The sequence below is a fragment of the Lepisosteus oculatus genome, chromosome 17 (assembly GCF_040954835.1).
Source record: "Lepisosteus oculatus isolate fLepOcu1 chromosome 17, fLepOcu1.hap2, whole genome shotgun sequence".
NCBI classification, from domain to species: Eukaryota; Metazoa; Chordata; class Actinopteri; order Semionotiformes; family Lepisosteidae; genus Lepisosteus; species Lepisosteus oculatus.
This window is the reverse complement of record NC_090712.1, coordinates 5,313,226-5,340,778: the sequence shown is the minus strand read 5'-3', so window position 1 is coordinate 5,340,778 and position 27,553 is coordinate 5,313,226. Positions and strand designations below refer to the sequence as shown.

Sequence of the window (27,553 nt, the reverse complement as noted above, 5' to 3'; positions counted from 1 at the left end):
TATTTTCATTCTGACACTACTCACAGGATGTAATGTGAGGTGCAGGGCAATTTGGACATGACTCTTTGTGCTTCAGGATGTACTGTACTCACAGAAAGTAAGAAACTACAGAAGGAGCATTCTCATGACACGGTCACGTTGTCTGTACACTGTACATCTGAACTGTTTCTCTATGCAGCTTCCAAGAATTTGTTTGTGCTTCCTGAGCACATAGTTTTATTTTGTATCTGTAGTAATCCTTCGCTTTCCAGTCATCAAGTCACACTCTTACAGAGATACAAAGTTTTCAAGACGGCGTCTTTTGCAACATATGTTTTACAGCATTGTATGTATTGTTAAGTGTATTAGGTATTGCCAAGAGGTCTTCAAGACCCAAGCTGCTGGGGGAACTCTGTATAAATTTCTCCTTTTGTTGCTTCTCTATAAAGATGGTGTACCTGTCTATCTAGGCTACTAGTTGAAGACAGCAGATAACTAAAGAATCCTTACACTCTGTGCTCATCTGCAGGGTGAAAAATCTATGTTTTAAGAAGGTCTCTTCTGTTCTGTTAGCCCCTCGATTGCCAAGGCAACAGCTTACTGTTGTTATCTCCTGTATGTGAAATACAAATGGGAGGTGGGATTGTTTTAATGGGGGAATGTTGCTCCACTGAAACGAATCTCCATTAGCTGGGCCATCTGTTGCCTAGAGAAGTGATAGCCAGGCACTCCTCAGGGTCTTTCCACTGAAAGCACAGTAACTGAGAAGGACCTCCAGACTCCAGATTTAACATAGTGTAAATGTTGGGACAGTGTGTCTGAGACTCTCCTCTAACCTCTTGTGGTTTTAGTTACAACTGAAGCAGAAGGGACAGTGAGAGTTGACACTGCAATGTGGCTGAACAGGTTTGCACCAGACGGTGGGTCTGCCATTGGAAGTGGTTTTAACCCTGAGCCATGACTTTCTTACTCTCAGTGGCAGAGGGAAGACTTGAAGACATGAAGCCGACTGCAAGAAATTGTTTGTGGTAGACTAATTGGAACGACATTCATCACCCAACACCCTGCTTTTTTAACCTCTCAAGAAAGTGAGATGAATGGTTTAAGCTTTAATCGGTCTCTTTGTTATCAGTATGGTTTTCTGGAGCAGACTGGATTAAGCAGATTGTTTTGAACAGGAATGTTTCTTAACTGGAGATCTAGGAAATAAACCCATAGCTTAATCATGTCATGAGGCTCTGGGAAAATTCAGAACTGTATGTGCCTGTTCAGTTCTTAGTGATGCAGGATTATGAAAGTTTGTGATGTTCCTATAGGTGGATCAGCGTTGTATGCAGAAGAAACACCAGAATATTGCCTAGTGTATGCCAGACATTAGTACACTCTTTTTGAGGAGGGTAGCAATTGTGGCAATTAGTTCTGATTCCCAAATTATAATAAGTAATGGAAGAAGGAAGAAAGCTATGGTTGCTTACTTAGTCAGAACTTGCAGTTCCATGTTTGTGGAATAGTGAAAACATTTTACCAAAGATATGGAAATGTTTCCGCTAACTTTACAAAAACACATGTACTCACTGCCCTATTTAAACTTTAGAACATGGCATGTGACATGTTACATGTGACCCCTCTTGTCCAAAGTATTGAGTATTGCATAGAACCTGGTGTGTTTCATGATATTGAGGACTATAAAGTAGTAACAGACCAGGCCTTACCTTCATGTTATGGAAAAGACAAATTACATAAGTAAGCAACATGATTGTTGGTTTTTGCACCCCTGGTATGTCGCTGAAAGCAACAGCAGACCCGGCTAATGTGTCATTTCAGACAATCTCAATTGTGGTTAATAAAAACCTACCAACAGAAATACAGTTCATGCCAGTGGAAATTGAACAACTTCCATGTCTTGTGCAGAAATACATCAGCTAGAGTTGTCATGGTGGTAACATATCTCCATGAACAACTATGTTGAATCAATGCTATAATGTATTGCAACTGTACAGTATTTGTTGCTTTGATAGGGTAGTATGTATCTATATGCCTGTCTTACTATTTCAAGGAATTAAGCTGTAGTTTCAGTACTTTTTGGACCTCTTGAAGGTAGCAGTGTTCCTTTGCATTAAGTAACATTTTAGGAAATGAAGCTGTTTCTCTGAAATCTGAAATCACAGGACATTGAATTATGTATACTTTGCTGTTTGCGTAAGATCTTCAGTGTAACTGTGTGCTTAACCTCTGGAAGACAGGGATTCGTAATGATGTTAAAAGTGTATCTTCAGGCTGTTTTGCACATGACTCTGGATTTTGCTGAATGGCTTCTTGTACAAAAAAAACAAACAAAAACAGCCTTGACACCCTAGTGCTGGAATGCAGTAAGTGCTTTGTTTTACTGATTGTTTTGATGAATATCACAACAACGTGCTGGTGAGCCCAATGTGTTTTTATTGCTGGCATTTTGCAGTTTAATATATTCATGAAACAGCTGTTGAAATGCAAACAGTGCAAGTTCTGAAAGTAGGGATCATTTTTATTCTGTGAAGTTTCACAAAACTTTTGCCTTTGTTTTGTCATGCTACCAGGAAAAGTGTAATGCAGCAGTGTAACGAATGATACAATAATAATAATACATACAATACATACATTTAGCCTTCAGCATACTCCTTCTCTTTAAGCAAGATTGTACCAACCAGTAGGTGTAAATGTTATGGTTATAGAAAGAAATCTGGAAGTCATAGATTTATAATGCTGTTCACATTGTGCGCAGGGGGTTGGGGTATGGACTGAGCTGAATATCACAACATTAACATAAAAAAAATTCTGCATCACTGTTTGTTTCAGTCCAAGTTTTCCTCACCACATAGATGTTCTTAGTAATGATTAAATTACAGTGCACTGTCTCAGCCTGTTTTTTGTAGTCTCCGAAACTTTGATGGGAAATTGTTATTTCTTGGGAGGCCAAACTGGACCCATGCTGTGCAGAAATTTACTCAGAATATGCCTGAACAGAGAGAAATAGGAGGTTTAACAGTCAAAACACTGAACTCAAAAACTGAAGACCTGTGGAGTTGCTGGCTTTGTTTTGGTTGTAGATCATTATCTCTAGAAGCTCAAGGTTAAAATCTGAATCATTTAAAATCCCTTTATTATACTGTAAAACCTCTAAAATCTAAAGTTTAATGAGAAGAGAGTATGCCTGGAACTCTTACAGCAGACCTCTTTCTGAGTACACTAAATATCCATTACAGCACTTTGACTTCACCCTACTGTATTATGCTTTTAGCCTCTTTTCGTTGTGATTTTTTTATTTGAAATGTTTGACTTCCCACCCTCTGTGGGAAGCACATTGAGTACTGTAAGGTACTTAATTATTTGCTGTGTTCAGTTCATCTGTAGAGTGTTACAGAGCTTGCTGTTGAGAGCCTAAAGCCAGTGGTGTCATAATTGACAAGTGGCATTTTGAAACAGTGGAAATTTCAGCAAAATACACCAAAACATTATGCATTTCTGGCTTGTGTAATTCCTCAATTAAAACTTATGTTGGCTAACTCGCTTTAATTTCTCTGTTGACTTTGCTGGGACAGTTTGTTCCTTGTAGTTACTACTTGTTGTCGATCACCAAGACTACACTACCTACAGTATCTACAGTATATATCTTGTTTCTGTCTTGTCTTTAAAACACGCACTTCAGTGTTGGACTTCATGTTCGTTTGGCATGTGGCTGAATTGGAAGTGAAGCCCTCTATACTGCAGTATTTAAACTGCAGCAGCATTGGAAAAGTGGTATTTTCCCCCTTCTCTTTACCCTTCAACGAATGTGCTTGCACCAGGCCTCGCGGAAATCTGTGCTGATTCCAGAAATGTGGGAGTCCTATTGTTTGCACTCTATCCTCCGTCAAAGATTTCAATTCAGAAAAACCGTTGGTACTGTACCCTTTGGGGCAATTGCCACAGGTCTTTTTTCTGAATTTGAACTGAAGTTTACCAACATCCAAAGTGAAAGGTTGATAAAATGCTGCCTGCGGTTCTGCATAGCCTTGCCACCTCCAGAACTTATCATGGTTCAGTGATTTATTTCCTGAAAATTGCTTCTGTATACATCACGGTTCAGTATTTCAATTTATTTCAGTTTCCCCCTAAACTGTTGGTTGAATGTCATGTAACACAGGCTGCCCGGGAGCCTGGCATATGTAGTTAGGTGCAGTCTAGTTTACTTCTAGTTCTTCAGCTTTTAAACTGGTAAAATGAATTTAAGTTTGACTTTGGATTCTTCATTTGTACAGTGCAGACTCAGAATCTAAAACTGAGGATGACATACTTCAGTAATAAGTAATGTTGGGGCATTGTTTATTCTGATAAATGTTAGCACATTTTTACCTTGTCTGGTTAAAGGAAATTTGTGCTTCAGGCTGCATGCATATAAGGGATTCACAGAATTTTTCTTAATTTATTCAGTGATACACGTCAGTAAAATTTAACTTTAAAACCATCTGTTAAGCTGTACATCAGACAAATTAATGAAAAGCTGGTGTGATGTAGTCATCTTTGAATTTCTGTTTGCCCATCTGCAATTAGATATCTATTACTTAGGTGTTGGTGCATTTTAGATAAATACTGAGATTTGTATTTTGTGTTACTTGACTTTTAAATTAGAGTATGTTCCACTGCTTAAAAAACAATGATGAAGGAAGGTCTCGGACAGAGGATTGTGTCTCTGTTACTTACAGTAGATTTTAATAACCAGACGGTGACCAAAGAGACTGAAATGTACATAATTTCCTGATCCTTCTGCAAAGTTTCTCACATGTTCTTTTTAGATTTTATATTGTAAAATAGTTAAACAAACCTGTGAAACTCTGTTCATTGGTGTGGGTTTGTAGCTTTTTGGGGGTTTGTTTCTGATGCGTGCTAAAATAAACTTATCAACCTAGTGTTTTTCTATTTTTTTAGAAACAATATTTTTCTTTCATTCTTTGTTGAGAGATGACAGTTATGTTGTGGAGAGTCTACTCAAACTCAGACCTAGAGCCCCATTGAATATCAGTTGGATTAGCTAGGACAATATGTGACACTGAATAGATACCAGTGAATAGGCATGGTTTTGTCTAGACTCTACAACAGAAATGGCAGAGTATCCCACAACACAGCGTCTACAACCTGGTGCAAGGCTTGAGTCACAAATGTACAGCTTGTATTGCTACCAGTGGTAGCCACACACTTCACTATACTCCAATATTCTCATTTGCCTGATGATAATTATGTAAATTTGTTGCAGTTAAATAAAGAATACGATTTTGATGCTCAACACGGGACTACTGTACATTTGTTTTTCAGGTACATAGTTTTATGTCACATGAAACTGAGTTATTGGCGTGGTGGTATTTAATATAGAAAGAAAATAATAAAATTAGTGAAATTAAAGTTGTATTCAAATATGTGCTACCTTCCTGTGGGTGGTGCCGTTCTGTATGACCCAGAAGAGACAGCATCTTTGGTGGACTCTAATTCAAAAAGTAAGCTTTGCTTAACCTGATAGGCACATACTTTCATACTACAAACTTTCTTCTGTACTTCGACAGCCTGAGCAGACTTTTCTGCTTCAAGCAGTTTTGACTTTTATAGGGCTTTTATGCCCTATTTTATGCAGTTGTATTTATTAACATTTTATGTTTATGTTCTTTATTCTACAAATTTTATTTCATTTCTGTACTACAAGGTATTTCTTTGCACAGTATATAGCCATGAGCTTACATCCTTTCCCACACACCTAGATTTTGTTTCCCAAAGTGCTTTTTGTTGGTTTGCTGAGCAGTTCTGTTTACTGTGTGAGTGCAAGGTGGTAATGCCGATAGAATTAAGTACACTGCAACAATGCTGCTATTCTTTTTGATTTTTGTGACTATGAAGCTGAAAAGCTCTGTGTACCCTTGTAACTTGTCCCTAAAGACCACAGCACATGGCAGGGTTTAAGAGATGTGGATGTCAGGTAAAAATAAAATTCTGCTCCCCCATAATATGTACTCTAGCACCAATGTGTTTGATACCTGTGAAGCCAGCAGCCATATCACCCTGCAATTCACAACTGTCAGTTCACTGAAGCTCAGCAGGTGTGAGCCTGGTCAGTACCTGGATGGGAGACCTCCTGGGAAAGCTAAGGTTGCCGCTGGTAGAGGTGTTTGTGGGGCCAGTAGGGAGCACTCACCCTGCAGTCTGGTCTGTGTGGGTCCTAATGCCCCAGTATAGTGATGGAGACACAATAACACAAAAAGGCTCCATCCTTCAGATGAATCATAAATCTGAGGTTCTGACTCTCTAATCATTAAGAATCCGAGGGCGTTTCTTGAAAAGAGTAGGGGTGTTACCCTGCTGTCCTGGCCATACAGTATTTCCCTCTGGCCTTTATCAGTCATGGCCTCCTAATAATCCCCATCTATGAACTGGCTTCATCACTCTGTTCTCATCCCCACTTACGAGCTGATGTGTGGTGAGCGGACTGGTGCTCTTTGGCTGCTATGGCATCACCCAGGTGGGGCTGCACACTGGTCATGGAGAGGAGTGTCCAGGAAAGCGCTATATTAGTTAAAGGAATTATTATACAGTAAATGCCGCACAGGAATGTTGAGCATGTCATGCTGAGGTGAAATGGAGCACACGTGTGATGGCAGTTAGCTAAAGGCCACTAACAACATTTGCACGTCTTCCTGAAGTTGCTTTGCTAGAATGGTAAAATGGGTAAAAATAAACTTTTTGTGTATTATACTTGTTGGTTTCTTTTCATGTTCGACTAATCCAGTTATTTCTCATGACAAAAGAACCAGACTACTTTGGCATTTATCATTGTATTAAGTCTCAGAATTGCCTCAAAACAGAAATAATTACTCCTTTCTGCTTAAATTGCTATCCTGTTTAAATAAAACATTTGGCCCATTTCCCTAATTTTAAATTAATGTCCTTAATATAATGGCTAAATGTTTTAAGTAATGTTTTTTGTGCAGATGTTCTTTCATCTATATGAGAAGGTTCCTTAAAGCATCTGTCAACTAACAGATGTAATGTCAGTAGATGTTGTTCAAAGGGACTAATGACAAACAGCAGGAACATTTATTTTTTCCCAGTTTTACAGTTGTCTGGTACTGTGGTTTTTTTATAGCAGTGGGTACTTCTGGCTGCTGGGAGTTCTGTTCTCCTGCTGTAACCATCAGTGAGGTCATACATTCTTCATCTATTCCAGGCTCACAGGCTTAAACATCACATTTCTTCATTGACATTATTAGGTTTAGGAAGTAACTTTCCAGACACAGTCACAGGTAGCGTGGATCCCCTGACATAATGAACAGTGAAGTCCTGCAGTATAACTTCTACTGCCTTCATTGCTCACTGTTTCACTAATACTGTTACAGCCCTTGCGAGTATCATTTGATGAATGACTAGGGCTTTAACACTGAGCAGCGCAGCAGATGAAATATTGCTCACTCTATTTTTTATTCGAATCTGATATTGAGGAGGGACAAGACAGAGTGGCTTTCTGAAACTTAAAAGTGTAAGTATGACTTAGGGTCTGAATTGGATTGTCCTGGAATAGTATGCATTTTTTTATGGGTTTCATTGGCAGCCGGGGAAGAAGAGACATTTCCTTGCGTTGTGCCCATTACCGCTGAAAAGTGAATTTTGATCATCCTAAACTGAGATGGAATGAGAACTTCAAGAGCCTCACAGTGTGACACTTCACATATTGGATTTAAGTGTGAGTATCTTGGCAGTGTAGGTCTACCCTGTTTGCACTCGCAAATGGATTTAAAATTTGCTCTACAGAAGGGCTTGTTGCAGGGTTTTCCTGACAGTGAGTCCACAGTCGAGGAAATTAAATCCTTAACTTTATAAGCAGTATGTTTTGTTCTGGCGCAAACTTCAGATAGTTAGGTTGATCGTTGTTGTTCCTCAAGTCAATTAAGTATCTTAGTACAAGCAAAGCATATTCTATTGGAAATGCTACTGTAACAAAATATTTATTGATTTTATCTGTTTCTGGTACGCTGAATGCCTTAGAACTGGGCAATGTGCTACAAGGTATTGTTTGACACAGGAGTGAAAGGATGAGCAGCAGATGAGAGAGTTACTCCCACTCGGGTAACTCTAGAGGCATGTGAATCCATGATTTATTCACGTTTGGGGCTCAGATATCTTATTTGAGGTTCCTATGTTCCTAGCTTGGTCTTGTTGGGCGCTGGTGTAGCTGTACAATTGTCACCCATGCCAGAACATCTTAATGGTGACTCATTTTTGATACTGTGTCAGATGAAGAGTTAAAATATAATTAAACTCCATTAATGGTCTGCAATCATGCACCTGTAAAATGTTGTGTTGTAACCTAATGCTGTCACAGTGTTTTGTGGAAGTACTATATGTAAATGAATTAATAAAAACAAAGTTAAACAACTAATTCTTAAAAATGAGCCCAAACATCTTTATTGGCGTGTCAATAATGTTAATCATCATAACTCCATGGTCACTGAGATGATTGAAAAGCTGTGATTTAGGTTTTATTTTTGTCAAAACACTATTTTCTAGCAGCAGCCAAGACGCTAATTGTCGATGCAGATTCTAAAGATATTTTCCAAGAGATGTTCTGCTTTGAATCGACGGAAGGGAATGTGACACTTCTAAGCATATTTAAAATGTGCCAGGCCATGTGTAATGGCAGCTTTCACACTGTGCTTGGTAACACGCGTTTCTCTTTTCTCTAACAGCTGGGAAGGGGGGCATCTCATTTACACCTTCAGCAGTCCTGGCTTAAAGGAGGGTAAGATGAAGAGCCCAGTGGTGAACAGCACTTGCTGCAGTATTTGCCTCTGGCCTTTTCTTTAATCTGAAATGTACAGTAATCAGCAGTCGGAAGCAAAAGATTGAAGTGGAAGATTGTTGCCCTGAGGCACCACAATAACTATATAAAATGGTTTGCTCTTCTATAAAGATACAATGCATAGCTGCAGTCGGCTGGTCAAGATTATCTGCATCTATCAATTGACATCCGCTCATTTTGCTGTTTGCCCTGTCCGCTGGTGGTCTGTTTTCTATCTGCAAACCTGCAAAACCCAAGAACAGCATTTCTTTAAAGGGACGCTTGGGCTATCTGTAGTTATCTGTAGTTATAGCCATTTTGTTTTGTTTGTGCCTTTAGAAAGTTATTGCTTGTCTTTACAGCAGGCTGAAAGGAAAGGCTGCCCTGTATTTCTCGCACACCGTGTATCCCTGCAACAAAACTGAGTGGATCACAGCCTGCGGTCATTCAGTTTGAGATGCCAAGGTTTTGCATTTTTGTTTGATATCTCATACGCGGGTCTTTTTCTGCACACAAGTAGAGAAGGATCAGCTTTATAATCTTCTTGGGCTTCAAAGTCGTGGGTGTCTGGCGTCCAAGGTGGGCATGTTTTCAAGTGAGGCAATTGTAAAAGGGTGGGAATTTTGGAGAAGTAAAAGGCACTTTAGTCCTCTTTTCAACCATTGTGATTCTTACCTCAGGCTGGATGGTGCTTCTGTCTGTTCCAATTACATCAGCTCCTGTGTTCCCCCTTTTCAGCACTTTCTAAAAGAAAATCTCATCAGAATTTGTAGCTTGCAGTGTGCCAGTTATTTCCTGATTTCTTGTACTAAAGAAGGCTGAGGGGTGTAATAAACTATTGGTTACTCAGTGTAGTTGGACTCACTGGATACGGCTGGGAGCCAGGAGGAAAAAGTTGCCCTTGTGATACTTTATAAGAATTTCTCTTCTCTGGATATGCAAGGAAAACTGATTTTTGTTAGCAGAGGCAAATGTGATTTTTAAGTTAATATTTTATTTAAAACAGAAATATGCTTGAAAACAGAAGTAGTTTCATTGCTGTCCAGTGTGAATCACAGATCTGCAAACATATATTTCTTTTGTATGCAAAAACAACTAGGAGATCTATGAATACTCTTTGATACTGCCATAAAACATTTGGAAAATCTTGAGATCTTAAGCTGGGGTGATGGAAGAAGGCATGGCGCTGTTTGTATGAATCCCAGTGTCCTAAGTGCGGCCTTAATTCAACTGGAAAAGCAGCTCCTCACTTTTCTACCTGATCTGACATGTATTGGGGCTTCAGTGGTAGAAGAAGTTGTATATGTAACAGACTTTGGGATCTTTTGCCATGAAACTTGCTATCCGTCCATTTTCCATTTTATCCATTTCTGGGTAGTGAGAGAGCTGAAGCCTATCCCAGCAAGCAACAGGCGCAAGGCAGAGTACACCCAGCAAGCTAGTCCATTGCCCACAGCCACGCTCTCACCAAGGACAGTTTTCCCAGAAGCCAATTCACCCAGTAGTATGTCTTTGGACAGTGGGATGAAAGCAGAACACGCAGAGGAAACCCACATAAACACAAGGCGAACATACAAACCCCAGATCTGGAATTGAACCTCTGGTCCCCACGCTGTGAAGGAACAATGCTAACCACTGTGTCAGCATGTCGCCCAAGAATATTACTATGTAAATGCAAAAAAAAAAAAGTTTATTTGAATAGTCTGGTTGAATAGAAACCAGAGATGTATGAGAAGTAGACCTTCTCATTTCAAAATGAAAGGAGCTTCCCTGAAAAATGACTTTAAATGTAATGTCAATGTTTATCCAAAACGTGGGATAATTTATTGATGATAAAAAGCTCTGAAAAGAGGAACATGTTACAGAAAGCTCTACTTTCCAACTCTATAAACTCATGGCTGCCGACCACAGTTCTATGTTTGGTCCTTGTTGTTGTTGTTGTGTGGGGATGTTTTTTTTTCTGAACCGATGACAAGTGAAAGCTGCCATTCAAGTCTCAACAGTGGCTGTGAATCCTGATAACCTTTTGTCACCAGGGGTTAACATGGTGGAGATTGTCAGGGAGAGTGCACTGAATGTTTCCACTCCTGACTGTGGACAATGGGAGGCTGACCTTGCGGGTCTGAGCATCTGATTGCAGATAAGAAAGGATCTGCTGCTGGCAGCATTCCTTCTTCCCTTTGTTGCGAAAGTGACAGTTAAATGGGAAGATACCAGCTGAATGTCAGCACTCCTGGCTTAGTGCTTCAGAATGACATTCCTCTGTGTTTCTTTTTCACTCAGTAATGAAAGGGGAGGGAAAGCTATAATGTGTTGATAGGCCATAGCAACCGGCATTGGCACCTAGACTCCTCAAGGAATAAGGGGAAAGCCTGGTTTGGAAGAGAAAAAGAAAAGTAAACATTCAGAGCCAACCTGGACAATTGGAAAAAGGTAGAATCTGCCCATATGAATTACACAGAAAATCTGTGTATAATAAAGGTCCTCCAGTGCGGGGTTCATCTTTCATCTGCAGACTACTTATAGCACAGACTCTGCCACAATGGAGAATAGTGAGCTAATGTCTTCACTGATCCAATCCTATGTGCTTTGGCCAGCTAAAGTATGCTAAAGTAGTTCTTTTTTAACTGTTAAGGCAGAGTATTTTATCCATTTCTGAAATACATCCCTTATCTATGTGGTGCAGTGAAGACTGCTTAAGTCAGACCTTCAGCAATCACTCAGGCTTCTGAAAGTTTGAAAAGTTTGCTTTAGAAAGAGGAGATTTGTAGAGGTGCTGTTGCACCATAATGGGATTTATTTCTGAAGACACAGAGGATAAAAACATTTTCCTTAAATATGTGCGGTTAACTAGCTCTCACGTTTGCATGTGTACAGTATCGTACTTTGCCCCCCGTTTACTGTCAGCATGGTCTTGAAAGTTAGACAGCAGTTTATTCAGGGATGGGAAAGGTGGAGCAGGTCTCCAAAACACTTGTAAGTCTGTTATTGAAGTGTGAAAGGCATGGATAATATCGGCTGGTTCTTGCTTTGCAAAGCGGCACAGTGGCTCAATCCCTGGGGTGCCATCTGTATGTTCTTTGATGCCCTCTCATGATCCAAGGACATACTGGCCCTGGTGTGAGTGTGTATCTTTGTCAAAGTGTGCCCCGTGATTGACTGGCGTCCAATCCAGGATGTATCCTGCCATGATCCTCTTGGTGGTTGGGATAGGCTCCAGTTCCCCTGCGACCCTGTATTGGAAAAAGCACTAACAGCCATGACAGTTTGGATGGAGCTCTATTTAAGAATAAAACCCCCAGATGTGCTTATTTTGTTGCATACATAAAGGGGAAGGGAAGACTCTCTTCAGTCACTCAGAATGAAGTAGGTCCAACTGTGTCCCTGCACTGCAGGGGGAGTGTGTTTATTTTAGGGAATATCGACAGAGAAAAGTATCGCATGCAACTCCTCCAGACACCTGTTGATTGTGAAATTGAACCCAGGAGTTTACAAAGAGTGCACTGAGTCTTTCCTGAGTGCACAATACAAGTGGCACTGGGAATGCATTTGTTTACAGGATGTTTGCTATTTCCCAGGAAGGAAAACGACTCTCTTAACTAGAATTTTATCAATTGTGTGAAAAACACTTTTCACACACGCCACAGGCATGTTAGGCTTATGACGTGGGAAACCTTTTGCTGCGTGAAAGATGTCTTTTTCAAAGCTAAAAATAATAGTAGGGTATTTAGTTTTTTGTTTGCAAGTTAAGTTGGAAAAGCTTAAATTATGGTTACATACTGGGAGGAGAATGGGCCCTGCATCAGAATGTGCACAAGTTAGGACCATTAAAATCATTTTGTGGTGTGTAATAAGTCTTTTGACTTCTCCGTGACGGGGTCATTTATGTTTTAAAGGTCTAATAAGGAACCCTTATGGGTGCATTTTTGGTGTACATAAAGCCAAAGGGCAGCACGTCTTGCACTTACTTTACTTATTTATTGTTAGGTTGTTTTTCCAAATATATCTGCCAAATGAAACAGTATCATTATGAAATGTGGGGAAACTATGGACCTCTTGAAAACAATAAGAAAAAGAGTTGATATCAAGTGGTCTCAAGCTTTTTCTTTTTATTTTGAAGTCTCTCTCTATATATTTTTTTTATTTATTTATTTTTTATCTACGACTGGAGTGAGTTCTGAGATTTTAGGCCGCAGGTGGAAAAGCCGTTTGCTTACATTATATTGTAGGTACGGTCAGAACCTTGGAGCAGGCTTTTCTATATGGGCATGAGGGAGTCGAGGAGTCACCAAATCTGATTTAAAAATTAAGCCAAAAGGGCTTAATGTCTGTTTTGTTATTTGCTTCCTGCCCCTTGATTGTGGGGGTTTTGAATGGCATGTTTGTGAATGGCTTTGCTGGGAGTCTTCGTCCAAGCTCTTGGAGGAAAAGGGTACGTGTTTCCTGATTGCGTCTGAGGAATCTAAGAGAGGCAGTGTTTTATCTCTTTGAAGAAGGAATGAGTGAAGGTCAAGTACAGTGCAGAATGTTAACAACTTATGCATAGGATAAAACTCAGACAACATCTTTTTCAAGTCAAATGGTAATTTAGCAAGAGGTCAGGGATCATAGTTCCCTCTTGTAGTGGAGATCTTATTTATGCCTCCTTCCTAAAGAGTATATGCAGTACGTAACAGGTGCTGGCAGAACTCCTGAAATGTATACAAAATACATGTCTATTCGCTATATTAACATTAAGTATTTCTAGATTCAGATTACTCAATCCAAGATCATCAGGCTTGATACTAATCTTTGTTATCGTGGCTTTCTATGTCTAGAAAGTTTCATGTTTTGCCACCAATGTTAATCATGAGTTTGAGAGACTTAGTCAAGGGCCAAACCAATGCGCGGACTGAGCTTTTCACAGGACTTAACATTGTGTCCTCCTTTATGCGCTGTGCTGTGCTTGAGGTGAAGGAGAGGTCTGAAATTTAGCTTTAAAACCCCTGTTACAGATGAGCCGAGCGACTTTTCTAAGACGCGCTGCTTTTGCTCCAAGCTAGTTTCTTATCGAAATCTTTGTCAATGAAAGAAAAGGTTTTCTTTGACGATTTTTACAAGAGGAGCTAGCGTTACCGCTGAAACCACTGGGGTAGACAAATCACTGAATATGTTAGCCTTATTAAATGCAGATGAAGTGGAAGAGATGCCTGTTATACAAAGGACCATATACATACGGCAGTATTATGTCATTAAAGGAACATGAGCTAGCCCAGCCATGCAAACGTAATGTGATGCAAGGGTAGTTGATTCCATCTCAGTGTTGTTTTTTTTTACAATGCAGTTTTAAATAGCTTTCCTTTTATCCAATTTATAAAAGCTGTTGACTTCAGATAATAACTCATAGTGACAAGGGCCTGTGTCTTTCTTTCATTCCTCTTTTTAATACGACATTGAAGTACATGCTTTGGTTGGAATATTACAGATTGCTTAAGAATTCTTTTATTGAGTAGCCCCAGAATTGAAGTGCATGGATACAGAACTAACCTCTCAAGCTCTAGGCACTGATGTGTTGCATAAGGACTAAACAGAAGTTTCTTTAGCTCGTGTCTGTGTACTTCTTTGATCAGTGTTGTGAAGAATGGATTAGAAAATGGTACGGTGTTACAAAACTAAATAATAGCAGTGAACAATTATTTTGCCATTGTATAAGCGAGCTGTGTGCATGGTGCATATACAGCAGCACCAATATCTAGTTTTACACCTATGCTTTAATGCTCTTGAGCAGAACGTGTCTCTAGATATTGCCATTTCAAGTGCTTTTCAATAGCACCACAAAAAGCTTCCATTTTTCTTTCTGTAAATCTCCTATTTTTGGTGAGTAATGTGGCAGGATTGCAAGTAAATAAATGCCCTTTCTCTAGACAGCACACCAGTTTCACAGCACCGTAGAGAAAGGGACAATTCAGAACAGCCAATCAAACCCCTCCAGAACGTCTCTGGAATGTGGGAGGAAACTGGAGCAATTGGGAAAAACCTGCACAAACTCAAGGTGAACATGCAGAATCCCTGCAGACTTGTGGATTTAATTTTAGCTTGTGACATCAATGTAGTGATGTGAGGAAGCAGTACAAACCGTTTTGTCACTGTTCTACCCTGTAATAAAAACTAAGGGAAAGGACTTCTTAAACAAGATGAAAAAATCTAGCACTGTTTTCACATGTATGGTTAGTAGTACAATGTTTCAAAGATTTAAAGATTGCATTCGAAATCTTGGCACCTGTGAGTTGACTCCAAGCTGAGAAGGTCCCAGAACCTATCTGCAGCAGGGACTCAGGCTAAAGACACTGGTACTGTGCGACTGTGTCTAACAGCTAAACAAAATAATTATGTGTAAGCCAATTTGCTTGTAAAGGTTTCTCTTTGTTTTTTTCTCCAAATATGTTGGGCATTATGAGGAAGGATTAAAAGCAGAAAAAGAAGGGCAGCTAAGTGCCTTAACTTTTTCCTTAAGCAATCTGTAAAATCCCTGCAGAAGGATAGGAGCAATTCTGCAAGGCTGATGAGCAGCTCCCTGTTTCCACTGAATCATTTGGGGTGATTCATAACTGCTGTTCCTCTTGGCTGTGCTCAGAGAATGTCTTTTCACTTCATCAATCAGCACAACGTCAATAAGTAGACATCTTTTGCTATGATTGCACCTATCAAGAAGTCATAATATGCTATTATTTACATCTTATCTTCCTGTTTGGCGTATCTGCAGTGGACTGAAGTCTCGTCTAGGAGGAGAGCAGTCACATGTTCCATCCCGCTCTGTGCCCTGTGATTCTGGGAAGGGCTCCAGCTTGTTACAGTCCTCACCAGGAAAAGCAGCTTTCTTATAATGGATAGATATTTAGCATGTTCATTTATGACGGTCATAGCGGGGAGTGTTCTTCTCTGGGACATCATAAAACTAGACATTTCCATTTTCTTAGAATGCAGCACTTAGAAAAATGATTTCCTGTGATTTAGTTTGATTTAGAGAGGGACAAGGACAACTTATCCTTTGAATCCCCCAAAAAAAGAAGGCAGCTATGGGCTCATTTCCACATTAATAAAAGGACTTGTCTGCTTTCTCTTAGTTTGACTCATTTCTGAATATGTGCTGCGAACTGCTGGCATCGGAAACCTCCAGTCTTCAAACACTGAAACCTGAGCTTCAAAAGGGTGGTTGCACCCTGCTTAAACTTGCATTAAATGACAGAAAATAAATCTTTAAAAGCATGTTAAAAATGTAATGTGGACAAGTAAGTTTCTTAAAACAAGGCAGCTCAAATGCAACTGGAGATTTGCCCCTACTGCGACGGAGAAAAAAAGCCTGAGGCAATATCGCTGAGGGCACAACCTATTAGATCATCAGCAAAGAGCAGCTTGGACAGTTAAAGGGCCTGCTGTGCAATGGAGGATTAAAATGTGTCCCGGTTTTAGGGGAATGCAGGGTGAACTTTTTTTAAGAGAATAGTGTTTAAAAATACAAACTTTCCTCAAGGATGTCTTTGGGATTTTCTGAAGGTCTTCTGTGTTTTCTTCTGGAGGCCAGTGATTTAATACTTGAGTGGCCTGGCAGGTCTGGGTCTCTTGAGTTTGTCATGGTTCAGGCTCATGAGGTTAGTGCTCGCTAAAGCTCAGGCCTGAGTCAGCACTGAGTGTGTGTGAGAGGAGGCTTCTGTCTACACAGTTCATCAGAGGGGAAGCACTGCGAGATCAGTCTGGAGGGCAGTAACCTTCGCTGCACGAGCCAGGTACTGCCAGATCCGATGGGCCCACGGCTGAATCCGTCCTCCTGCTTTCCCAGCCTCCAGTCCCCCCTCCCTCTCCACACTGCACACTCCCCTGCACTGCTGTGCACGCACACCCATGCTTTGTGAAGTCAGGTGATAATGAAGTTCAAGAAACTGCAAGGGGGGAAAAAAAGCAGCCTCTCTGTTCTAAGAATAGAGCATGCGAGAAGTTTGCACCATCTTCAGGTGTCGCCGGTGTTAACAAATCGGTGAAAAATAAAGTAGTGGGGCGAGAAGAACTTGGAAGTCTGTGACATTTGTGAAATAAATTAGAAATAGGAATGTTTGTGCTTGTTAAGCAAAAGTCATTTTGACTTGACAGTGCAGTAAGACTCTTCCTGAGTACATTTTTGACCCATAGTATTGCGCATTATACAGTATAAATGCATTCTGTATGTTTGGTGTTTGTATCAGTATCCTGTCATATAAACATTTGCAAAATGGAGATGCTGTTATGCTGACTGAATAATTTAGTTCACAAAATTTATTTTTTCTTCTGTTTTTTTACTTGTAGTTCAAACTGGCCCCTATAACATTGCAACAATTGTAATGGGTGTTTTTGTCCTTGAACAGCCTGCCGTTTTGCAGATACCCACTTATACATGAGACAGTTTACTTTGCTGGTTTCAAGCGTTAGATTTTTCCAGGTCAGTGCGATGCTGTGACATTTTCATATTCACTATATTTACCTCTTTATGGAAGAAGACAGTCCACCCAAGCCTCCAGTTTTATGAGTGGCTTGACTGGAGAGGAGAGAGGTCATGATGAAATGCAGCAGATAATAAAGTCTTTTTTTATTTAAAAAAAACCTGAACTTCCAGTGATACGAGCCAAACCCTGGGGTGAGACTTCAGAAGAAATAATTTTACATGTTTGTTTCACAGTAGACATTACCTAGACAGTGATAAAGCCTACCAAATAACCAAAGACTTAATAGGAAGAGTTTACTCTTCTTTCACTTCTGTTGTGGATTTCAAATACATTTATATACCTCATATAATTTATATCACAGTATGACAGTACCTTTGTCTTGTATAAAAAATGAATATGAGTTCAACTAAGGAGTAAAAGTATAATGATAATATCTGTGCTTTAAGCATTTGAAAGGAATTGTGCTGGGATTTTTAGTTACTTGGGTTCAGTGTGGAGATGTGACTCTAAAGTGAGAACTTCTGATTTCTTTGTGTTTTTCAGATGTTTATTTTAATATATAAAATCCTATAGTTACATTACAGAGGATTCCTGGCTATCAATATTTGTACATTTACAAATAAAGAATTATTTTAATCATTTCTGTAGCCTTGCTTAATGACAGAATGACTCCGGTGTTGTTTTATCTCTCATGTGACAGATTTTGGTTTTCAGGCATTGGCATTCAAGCATTTCATATGCGCAGTAAAATTTTTAGGTATACCACGTGCTAACATATTATATTACTATGTTCTTTGTGATTTAGAAAAAAACAAAGAATGTGTTCAAAATATTAAAACAGAGGAACAGTCCTTGGAGGAGAGGATTTAAAGGATATTATTTGTGGAATGGGGTTACAGGATATCAGTGTATTATTCCACAGAGGAGGTTCAGACCTCTAAAAATAAATGGACAAACTATGACCCACTCTGCTGAGAGCAAAATGGCTTTTATGTGTCCCTGTAGGCTGAATCAGATCAGTTAAGCAGCAGACTTGCACATTAGGGGTTGTCTGGGTAGTAGACCAGTATATTTCTTTTGGCCTGTAATACTGATTGAATCCTAATGTTCCTCGATAACTAGCAGCTCTGCTTCTTCTTTGCAGTGTCTTGTTTGTGGAGATGTTTTGCTCTGTCTCACCAGCTGTTCTGTCTTGGCATTGCACATCAACTGGGATTGTCTGTGTGGGGATTAGAGCTCGAGATAGCTGCATGGCTGACTTTAAGAACCTTGCATGCAGTGGAATTCTCTGTTGTATGACATTTTAACTCATTAAATAATTGTGCCTTTCCTTTTGCTTCAGCTCTAGGTTGGAGGCTTTTGTTATTGGTAGACCCTGATTTATAACTGATGAGTTTGCTATTGCCTTTTTGAACAAACTGCACAGTGATGTTCATCATTGCATGACTGGAAACATTTTGTTCCCCTTAGTGGAATGATCAACTGTGAAGTACCATAGACTGCACAAATATACATAACAGATACTTAATTCAGCCCGCTCGTAAATCGATGAACGTTTTCACTGGGAGCTTGAAGTCAGCAAATCTGGGAAAAAAAAAAATATTTTCAGAGCCTCAAAGAAGTCCTGTAACCCCCTGGCATGTGGGACATATACAGTTCTTCTGACTGTACTGAGTACAGAGTGGAGTTGAGGGAAATCGAATCGGAAGATACTGTGGGGCGAGTGGGCAGTGAAATGCACGAAGGCTATGCCAGGTCTGTGCCAGAATGACTCTAAGAAGCCGCGACGCAGTGTTCTTTCTTTCCCTTATGAAAAATGGACTCAAGCTGAAATGTGTTTATCTAACCTAAAGGGTGAATGGAAATAATTCGGCTGATATCCCATCGCTGCCGCCTGTGTTACTTTACAAGGCTGTGGGTGGTGTTCAATGTCTGCACCATAATAAGCCTCTCTCTTTATTGAACTCTTCATCTCGAGCCTGTTTTAAACACTCCTACATCCCAAAAGCACAAATACTTTAGCCTTACTTGGCTGAGAGAACAGTTTATTTTCATGCCTCACTGTTTAAACAGCAGCAGGGACAGAAAAGCAAGCATGTACTGTATATGCTACACTCTTCTCTCTCCTGGCCCAGGCATTCGAGAAACAGCCTTTTCCCTCTGCTGTGTAAGCTTTGTTATGCTGTTTAATTACAGTTACATTTGCATTCATAGTTGCATGTTTTATTTGCATGTCAGTAGGCTGCTGTGTACATCTGCTGGCCACCATTCTTGAGCGAGCTTTGTAAGAGATTTTTTTCCGAATTAGTGTGCCTAGAGACCATGTGTTGCATATGCCACATTTTAAGAGGCTTGAAAAGCCATTTAGAAATCCAAAACTGCAAAACACACTCTATTTTAGTCAAACAATGCTGTTAAATAGCTGGCTTGAATAAAGCATGGAGGCCAAAGCATTGAATTAAAGTTTGTAAGACTGCATATTCTGCATATTCAAGATTATTTTTGATTTTCTTATCAAAAGTAATTGTAGAGTAATTGTTTTAATGTGGTATTCCTATATAAATACTCACTGTGCTTTTAACCGATGCATAGTGAAGTCAAGCAGTAATGTTTGTTTAAGCAGTGCCATATCCATTGACTGATCTTTGTAATAATACAATAACACAAGCGGGTTTCATGTTAAGAGATTTTAATAACCACACATTCTTTGCTTTGCCTTCGTCTACAGTAGTTTGCAGAAAAGTCCTTCAAAGTGGTAACTAAATTGCAGCACTTTCCTCTGAGGAATCTTAATGTGCTTGCAATTCTAGGCTCCTGTTTACCTATTTATTAATGCTTTTTGAAATCTGCTTCATCAGTTCAAGAGGGATATATGGAGGAAATGTGATAATACCTACAATAATGTATCCATTACATTCAAGCATAGCACAAAGGTCTCTTTTGCATCCTGCTTCACTATCTGACCTCATAGGCTTTATTCCACTCCATATGGATGCCTGGTTAACAGCTGCCAGCAGTCTTTAAAAAAACAATAGCAATGCACACAGGTGCCTGCAATCCATCTCTCTGCATCAGACTGTGTAGAGTAAGGAAGAGGAATGAGCCTGGAAATGGTCTATCTGCAGGTAATTGAGCTGATGGTATTGGAAACATTAGCAGGCCAGAACTCTGTGGCCTGCAACAGCAGCCTTTTTTATCCCTCTAGACTCTGGCCCCCAAACAGCGATGCATTCAGCAGGATCTCTAGAGTGGAAGAGTCAGCTTCATACTCTTGGCTTGATTGCAACCAGACCAAACAGTGTCTTATGCCAATACTTGAATTATGTGCTGCTAATTTGAGCAATGCACTGCAACAGTATGCCAGTATGATAACGCAAAACTCACTGCCTGTATCGGCCACTTCAACCAATTCACTGACAACTACCCAGATTTCTCATGCTCTGAAATGACATTTTAGAAATGCAATCAAATATAAAGACCTTAGTCTTATCTTACTCAATCTTGTATCTTGCACTCACTTTTAGATTTCTGTTTGTAATCTGTATTTTATGTAACAAAGAAGCTTATTTAGTCCAGTCAAAGATTCCAAAACGCACTGTACACCTCTGCATCATTATTTCTTCCTGACAGACACGTTTTCTATGTACCGTGTGTCTTAAGGAATGTGAATGAAGTTTAACTTGTAGGTTAACAGCAAGAAACAGTTTAATAAGCGTATAAAACTGAGAGGGGACGACAGTAGAATGACATTCCTTCTGTGCCCATTTTGACAATTTTCATGTTCACAGCCCGTGGCCTGATATTACTTTTACCTGATTCTCTCCATAAATGTCAAATAGAAGTGCATTGAAGCAAACGGCAGCTTGTAATGAAGTATGAGATTGCAAACCTTCTTTGTAAAGACGTGTTGTTTTTTTCTCAGCACACAAGAGACATATGCTGTCATTCAAGCTCGTCATATGAGCAACCAGTTACCTAGCAACTGGGCACAGTTGCGAGGCTGCCTGGCTTTGCACTCTTGGCATACAGAGAGTGGAGCAGCAGTAAGTTTAAAATGACCCCCCTGACTTCTGACATCACATCTCTGCCCTTCATCGACCACCTGATTTGTGCCACTCTTAGTACTCGCCAAAGCTGCTCAGTTAGGATTGCAGATGGTCCGCAGTGTGACGGGAAAGTGTGCCACTGGTCTGGTAGACAGACTCATTCATAGGTAATGAAGGCTGAATGTGTGTTCGACAAAAGAAGGTACGTAACTCTTGTCCGGTCCTTGTCCTTGTCAGAACAAGTTCATTAGAAAGATTTATTGTGAATCTTGCTCGCTCCACATGGCTTTTTCCCCTCCATTACCCCGGATTTGTTCTTCATGACTTTTCCAAAGCATAACACTATAGCAGATGACATTTGTAGTCCTCTGCTCCTCTCTTGCCAATCTTTTTCTTGTAAGTTATGTAGAAATTATAGACAAATTTCGCTATTAAGCCTTTCTCGCTTTGTTAATTCTGTGCAGAAGACACCTAGCAGTTATTTAAGGACAGGTGTTCATGCTCCCAGAGGAGGGAGCCCAGGGTTTGACAGGGTTCTGTCATAGATTTGTGATGCACCTTTCGTACCTTACATGTACACTGAATATGTCAGCAAGGGGCAAATAGCAAGGAAACATATCCTGTAGCTCTTTCATTCCTTTGAAATGCTGTGTCTAGGAGTGAAGTGATGAAATGCAACATTGTTTTCCAGAAGCAAAGTTTAACTTTGGCCCAGCATGGACTTCTAACTCATTAAATCCCAGGATGCATATCTGGTTCCATGCTGCAGTCCTGCTTACTGGACATTAATTGTCTAAGTTTGCAGAATAACCAAAGCATGCTGAGAACAGATGCTCTCCTCTTGCCTTTGCATTCCAGTAAGAACATAGAAAAAATAAGAGATTAAAGAAGGCCCTTTGTCCCATTTTGCCCAAGCGGTTGTGTAAATTCATGATGTAAACACCCTATCAGGACCCTTGCCGAATGCCTCGTGGTTCAGTATCCACATGTGTTCTGAGCACCACATTTTTAAGAGCTGTTTTAAACAGAGCTATCTGTTGAAAAGTTTGAAATGGGGCATGTAAAGTACAGGCAGTGAACCATGTAAGCATAAATATTACTCAGAGGCATGTTGGGCCAGGGTTCACAGGATGGAGATGGCCGCAGAAAACAGCAGATCTTCTGTGCTGACCGCTTGATGACTGTCTGCTCACAGACCCTTGCAGGTTGCAAACAATTTGATTCTGATTTTGCCCGGCAAGGAGCATGAATTATGTCAGAGGTTTTGTAAGGAAAGCAATAGGGCAGAATGTTACATATCTGACTGTTCTTATAGACACATTCTCATGCATCTTGTGTTGAAGCTTTTTTGAAAGGGATGATTTTGCTACACACTTGATTAAGTGCTACACACTTGATTAAATGTGGTCCAACATTTAACTCTACAACTATAGTGCAGCCGGTCTTTCAGTATTTGGCTTCCTGTTCTAAAACATTGAAGTGTCACATTAGAATGTCTAGTAATTTAAAATGCAACCAGGTTCACCTTTAGAGATTTTTTAGAAAATGATATGCATCAGACATCTATAAACAAAGGAACTAATAACATAGTCTGTGCTGGAAGGCTGCCATTAGCTTTAATTTAAGACTGACAACATTCTGTTAAGGGTAATTTACTCTCTTTAGTAGACTATTGATGTCTCAAAGCTCATTTTTAAGCTGGACTCAAATGTTTTTTTTTTTCACTGTTAGAATATAGAATATTGAACTTTATCTAGTTGTTTTTCTAGAGATCTGACTGACTGAATGAAATTCCCAAAGTAGTATAAAAAATGGAAGGAAACATTTTGAGCAATAGGCTAGTAAATACAGTAAAATATATTGTTTTAAAAAAGCTTGATGGAATTTCAGTTAATTCATTTAGCCCTGATTTGATTGCTCTTCAATATAAGCAGTCAATGTAGAAAATGGCCAATGCTCTCTAGGTAATTTATGGTACATTATCTTCTATATCAATTTCTTTAATAATATTGTACTGTATTTAATCAATATACAAATGAAAATGTATATTTAAATTTAAAAGCAAAAAAGATAATTAAGATATGAATAAGGCTGCTACAGTAGGTTCAGCAGACATCCTTCTGATATATTATCGCTTAAATAAGAACTGTACTGATCATGAGAAGTACAACAAAGCATTATTAATGGAAATCGTCCTTAAAAAACAGAACTGTATTAGCCACAGTTTAACTAATCCACTTTGGTTTCGAGCGTTTAACTGTTCAGAAATGTAATTAATATTGTTTAATCTCTTAATGAGAAAAATGGAGGCTGCACCCTAGCTTCTCCCATCTTGTGAACTCTTCATCAGCTTGTGTTGTTATTCAGCAAACAGTGACAGCTGCACCCATAACAGTTTGTGGCGGAGGATTGTGGGGTCTCCTTGGCAGAAGTGTGAAGCGAGCATGTATTGCATACCAGAGTGTGTGTCTGGCACTGCACTTGGATGGTGAGAATGGCATCACTGAAGACTTTGGAATAGTTGCAGTGGGCCGGTTTTTAACTAAGGAGACCTTTTTATATAAAAAAAATACCCCCCCCCTTTTTTTCTCTCTGTTGCATTCTGAATGCCATTAACCTCTTTGTTTAGCAATAACCCATAATTTGTGGAGAAGACAAAATGCATCTCTAGGTTTTCATCTTGTGCAAAGCTGTTTATTTCACTCGTTTGATATACAGCAGCCTTCTCAAGTGCTGCCAGTTGCTTGGTGTCGTGCATTCATCAACGATTGCTTGCCAGGACAGCTTTGATGTGTTGTGTGCCCTTTTTCCTCAAACAGACACAGCCCTCTTCGTGTCGGCGCTGGATTTTTTTCTCTCTCCTTATTTCTCCACTTGAACTGCAGCGGGGGAAGAATGTTTAAGGTTTCGAGCTGCCACCCTGGTATGTTAATTGCTCAGTGGACCTTGCAGACCCAGCTGACACGGGAAAATGAATGGCTGTTCTGTATGGTACTCCTTCTGCAGCTCGCTAATAAATTGCAGGTTGTTGGGAAGTGATGCCTTGTGGCGCTTAATGACAAAAAGGCCGTTTCCGCGAAGGCGGTGTTTCATCGCATGATATGGAAAGTTAAAAGAAATAATCTTTTCCGAAGCCCCCAATTTCCATTCCCAGTTCAAAAGCACATTACATGGTGAGTAGATATCAGTTCGGGCCTAAACTGTTGCAGAATTCTAAGCAACGGCATTAAATGAATGATCAGTTGACACAGAATGGTAGCTGTACTACTGGTATTCCTTTTTAAGGAGCAAGTGCTTTGGACCTTTCTGGATGAAGAACCAGCTGTTATTGTTGTAATCCCTTCAGCTCTTTCTCTCCTCTTCTTCCTCCTCCCTTGCTAACCTCGGACAGGCCCTGCTTACTGTTCGGCCTGCAGACGTTTTACATGCAGGCAGCCAGCTAACTGTCCAGGCAGCCCTGCTGTTATACTGCCCTGAGGAGAAGTGGCAGCCATAGCAGCTGACTGGGACTGGATGACACCCGATCCAGCTGCTCTCTCCACTCACAGCACTGATGCAAGACGTGAGAGAGCTGCATTGCATTATAGGGTGCTATCAGCAGACGAGCGGAGCGCTCTAATGCAAAATTGGCCGAGAAGACTTGGAAAATGAACAATTTGTTCTTTTTCCACTTGCATAGTTGCAACAGAGAGTCCTGAAATTGAAAGGCTTGCAATGTTTAATACACAGTGGACTACAAGATGTTTTTCTAAATGGGGAAATCAAAGCACAAAAGCCGACTGTGGTGCGAACGGACCGTGCTTCGTTGGCAGGTGATTGGTGGAGAAGAGGCACATTTGAAATGTTATCAATTGTGTGGAGCTGCAATGCCTTTTGACTGACCCCTCCACTCCTATGTTTGTTTACTACACAGGACCGTTTTTTTGCTGTTTGTTCTCTGAGGTCTATGGCAACTGCTGAATGAAACAGATTAGATACACACAGCAAACTGCATCCGGAAAATCAACCCCAAATATTTACCATCTCCTTGGAACTTTAAATTTCTTATCTGTTTTCAGAGGACCTGTTGCCAGAATATGCTTTTCGCTGGAGTCTGTTTGACTGGATGTGGGCATCACTTGGTGCTCAGAGACCACATTCAGCCCAAAACCAGTGATAAACTGGAGGCCAGCAGGGAGAAAATGCGTTTTGCCAAAGCGCACTGCACACATTGACAGAGAAAACACCTTGTTATTTTTTAGGAATATTGTATGGGTCATTGAAAACTGTAACATAAATAAGGTTTGTAAATACTGCAGAAATTGAGCAGCCTTAGCATATGGATTTAAAATGGATTAATTTATTTCTGAAGGAGCCAGATTCTGCTCTCTTTTATACCTTTAGCACTTCAGGTGCAGTTTGTAAAATAGAAGTTTTTTGGCAAGCTCAGAGGATCAGAATTTTTAAGTAGATTCTTATATCTCCTGCTGTTCCTACCCAATACAACCTTCAGTCATCTGGAATTTCTAAGGTCACATAGTGGACTGTGGGTTTGTTTCGGAACAATCGATTTTCTATGAAGCAGATAAGCTGAATGTCACGGTCTAGCCCTTTCCCTTACATATGCTAATTATTAGATTACATTCAGCAGTTGGTAGCTTTGTCTAAGGAAGAGGAGGAGGAGTGTGGATTATAGGGCAGCTGTATGCATTTCAGCTAATTGACTCCCAACGGCAGCCAGATTTCTCCCTCGGCATTCAGAAAAAATGGCCCCAATCTCTCGGATACTTGCTTAAGGACTGATACGTTGGAATGCAGGGACCTTGCTAGTTAGGGGAAGAAGAAGTGCTCAGTGCTCGTAGAATCAGTGCTTTTTCTTTGTAGTTCTTTCATGGACTGAAGTTCTCTGTGCATCCTCAACATAGTGAGAAGTGCTTTTTAATGGCAACTGGATTGTAATGGCAAGACAGCCCCTTTGTTTCCAGCCCCTAGCAGAGTTGTGCTGAAGGATTTATGGCTGAAGGAGGGATGTCATCATCAGGTTGGTTTGACATAGGTTTCTACACAGCTTTTATTTGGTGGCTTTTGAGGGTATAGTTCGTTCAAGGAATGTAGCTTCCAAGGCAAATATATACAGAATGCGCTGCTGCATCAGAAAAAGCAAGAGATTGATGGCATCTGTCTAAAACTGTACAATACATTTTATATGCTTCAAGCTAGCATCTGAACTTTTAACCTAAAGCACTTCCTGGGATTTCAACACACATTTTTCTCTCATGCCATTTATTTTACTGGGTAGTAATCTAAACACTTAGCAGCTCTCTCTGAAACCAGGTTAGCTGTGCTGGGAGCCTGCTCTGCTTCCAGGGTTCCTCTGCTTTTGTAAGGTGTATAACAGAGCAAGTCGCAGGGCTGCAAACTGTGTTCCTCTGTCTGCTTTGGATTCACAGCCACTATTTGGAAGTTGGACATTACTTCCAATTGCCTGTTTGTGGTGAGGGACTTGCTTGTACAGCACACACAGGAACATGTTTTAGAAGACAGCTTGCTGCTGCCCTCAGTGTCGTTCTCTTCTACGGCTGCTGTTGACAGGGAGGAAGTTACAGGTATTTTTGTTTTTGCGTGATCGTTTGAGGGTGTGTACTGTAATTTTAGTTACCCTTCAAAAACACTAGCAAAAAACAATATCCTTCCTTCCTTGTGTACACATTTTATGACCGAGGAAGTGGTACTTTCAAGCATTTATGCATTTGTCTTGAAAATGTCCCCAGCAGTTTGCATTGGTGTTTTATTTTTCACTTTTTAATCAGGCTGAGTTAAACTCTCCTTTTTGTAATGTCCCAGTTTGTTTTGGGTACTATTTGGCACTTGTTTGTCCTCCTAAAGCCCCTGGTGGATTGATGCTTTTTATTATGATGACAGTTTCACAGGGTGAGCAGAAGGAGAGAATCCTGCAGTGTTGGCTATTGTTTTGGAATATAGAATCACATTCTTCTCTCTAGAGCACTGAGACCATCTGGGTGCTGGTGGTTACAGGTTCTGGGGCCAGATGACCATCGTCCACTATCAGATGCATTTTTTTTAAGGGACGGCTGACATGAGACATGACACTTTGACTGGGTTGGTACTGGACGTTGTTGGTATTGTTGGTTCTATCATGGTTTTCTTATATGAAAATGTATACATAAGCAGCTTTTGAAAGTTTAGTTGTGCGGTGTCTCCAAAGTGTATTTTAGCTTGTTGCATTGTGCATTAATATTTGA

The 27,553-nt window shown here is 40.1% G+C and overlaps 1 protein-coding gene across 8 annotated transcripts in view; it reads left to right on the top strand.

The window, feature by feature from the left end:
• sipa1l2 (signal induced proliferation associated 1 like 2) overlaps positions 1 to 27,553 on the top strand; it is a 113,704-nt gene that overhangs the window by 5,735 nt on the left and 80,416 nt on the right. For 2 of the 8 annotated variants that reach the window (XM_069179722.1, XM_069179721.1), the window contains exon 2: positions 8,721 to 8,773. The exons of the other annotated variants lie outside the window; for them this stretch is intronic. The gene's annotated coding sequence lies outside the window, so the exon portion shown is untranslated. The remainder of the gene's footprint in view (positions 1 to 8,720; positions 8,774 to 27,553) is intronic. 8 annotated transcript variants of the gene reach the window in all.